Here is a 2,735-nt window from a genome sequence, read left to right as displayed (position 1 = left end):
AGACCTGCTGAGTCTATGAATTTATTTGTATTTTTATATGCTGATTGTTTATTTTTATTATAGTCCATAAGTAACTCTGGGCATGTGTGTGGTGATCCAATCTCTTTTTGGTTTTTGATAAATATTTTCCTAGCGGGTTGATATTTTGGGCATGTATTGAATACGTGGTGTAGATCTTCGGTGGTGTGGCAGTTAAAACAGTTAATGGTTGCTGATTTGGGTCCTATGAACCTTCCAAAACTGCTTGCTAGCTTAGTTTTTTCCAGTTATTATCCTGTTTATGGTTTTCTATTCTAAATAGGTACCATAAGGTAGCTGTATGTTTCTATCTACGATTTTTGGGGTTTCGTGGTGCTTTTTACATGCTGTGGAGGAGTTCCAAAAATCTTGCCATTTTGGTGTATATATGTTTGTGCGAAGCTTAATGCTTCTGTAGAGCTATAGTTAAGCTTGATAGAGTTTTGATCTCCTAGTTTGGTTTGTGCAACATTATTTACTGTTTCGTTGCTAGATTTTCCAATGTGCGACGGTATCCACATGAGCTCGACTAATTGATGTGCTGTGGCGATATCGTCGATTAATTGGCATGCTCTGTCGAGGAATTGTTCCCTAGAGTGTGTATTGCGATTTTGGATCGATTTGATAACGCTTAGAGGATCGCTTATAATGACTGCTTTAGGTATTTGGTTGTCTTTGATCCATTGTAGTGTATAGCCCAGAAGTCAGTGGTGTAAATGGAGCAATAGTCAGGTAATCTGGATCCCGTTTGTATATTGAATTCAGGGATGACTATTGCTGCTGCTATTCTTGGTGGGTTGTTTGTTTTTGATCCATCAGTATATATTTTAACATAGTCCGGGTATTTTTGGTTGATTTCGTTTACCAGTACAGGTTTTAGTAAGTTTTCTTGTCTTTCTTTATTGCCTAATTTGGTAGCTTCAGTGTTAATCCTTGGTGGTTTTTGTAACCATGGTGATTTTTTCTGGTCTGTATTGTTTGTTACCTGTTTTTTAGTAGAGGTATCTTTTCTCTTAGTTCAAGGATTACTTTGCCAATTGGTGTGGTGGGTATGGTTTTGGGTTTGAAGACAATTTTACACTCGTTTATAGCTATTTTGGTGGGATGGTTGTCTGTGTGGGTATCCAATCGAATGGAGTATCGGAGGAGCAGTTCTTGCCTACGTAATATTAAAGGTAGTTCTGTTAGTGTTTGTAGTTCTTCTAATGATGTTGAGGGGTGTGTTCCTGTGCGTAATAGATAGGCTTTTCTCTGGATAGTGTCAAGTTTTTATAGTACAGGTTGCTTAGCCTGGTTATATGCTTGGCAACCGTAATCAAGTTATGATCTAATTAGGGTTTTATATATCGTGACGAGGGTTTCCTGGTTTGATCCCCAGTCAGTCCCTATGATGTTCCTGAGTAAATTGAGATCTTTGTTAGAATTCTGGATGAGTTGTTCAATGTGCTGTTTCCATGTGAAGTGGTTGTTAAAGTTGGATAGACTAGGTTTTTATTTCGTTTGAGGGTGAATATGATTGCCACAGTTTTTTCATGAGATATTTTGAAACCCCATTTGTCCGTCCCTATGTAGTCTAGGCTCTGCTGGATTTCTTTAACTACTGTTTTATTGGCAGGATTTCCGTTCCTCCATATGCCACTATCATCTGCAAATTGTGACAAGTTTTTTTTGTGGAGGATGTATTGAGGTCAAGGTCGTTTACCATTAGGTTAAATAGTAGGGGACTTATAACACTGCCTTGCGGCGTTCCATTTTCAAGTGAAAATTCTTCCGAATGGGTGTTGCCTATTATTATGGTAATTTTCCGGCCTGTGAGGAAATCGCCAATCCAGTTGAACAAGCGTCCATTTATTCCAAATTGGTTCAATTTGGCCATTAGTCGATTGGTCCATACTAGGTCGAACGCTTTTTCTAGGTCTAGAAAAACCGCTATGAGGTTGCAATCGGTTTTCCTATGTGCGTTAAAAGCGAGTTTGATGTCTGTTTCCAATCTGAGAAGTTGGTCAGTGGTGGACCGTTTGTTCCGAAAGCCACATTGATTTATAGAGGGTATGTTATTGGTTTCTAGGTGGTGTTTTATCAAATTTGCGATTATTTTCTCCATTATTCTGCAAATATTGTTTGTAAGGGAGATGGGTCGGTACGAATGTTGTTGGGATCTTTACCTAGCTTTGGGATTGATATTACTATGGCCTGTTTCCATTTGGTGGGTAGTTGGCCTTTATCCCATATCGTATTAAAGAGTTTGATTATGGCTATTGTTATATTGACAGGTAGTTTTCTGTAGACAATGTAACCTAACTGATCCTTACCAGGGGATGATTCGTTTTTGGATCGTAGGGCTATCTCCCATTCATGTACTGTGATGTCGCTATTTAGGTGAGATTCTTTTGTTCCTTGGTCTTGAAATATTTGAGGTTGGGTTTCCTCCATTAGATTGTTGTGTTCTTGAAAATTCCTGGTGTGGTTATGGTTGCTACTCATGTTCGAAAAATGCTTCGCTAGGAGGTCTGCCTTATCTTTATTTGTTATGGCATTTTTAATTTTTGGGGCTGATGTAGTTGCTTTCCTTTTGATGGCTTTTATCTTGTCCCATATTTGTTTTGAGTTTGATTTTAGACTCAGTTTAGAGCAAAAGATTTGCCATAGATTAATTTTGCAGTTTTTATAGTTTGTTTTAGTGCTTTTTCTTTATCTTTATATTGCTGGAAGTAGAT

Source organism: Sinohyriopsis cumingii, chromosome 3 (assembly GCF_028554795.1).
Source record: "Sinohyriopsis cumingii isolate HCF-2022 chromosome 3, ASM2855479v2, whole genome shotgun sequence".
Taxonomy (NCBI): Eukaryota; Metazoa; Mollusca; class Bivalvia; order Unionida; family Unionidae; genus Sinohyriopsis; species Sinohyriopsis cumingii.
The sequence above is the reverse complement of the archived record's forward strand: the minus strand, read 5'-3'. Positions refer to the sequence as shown.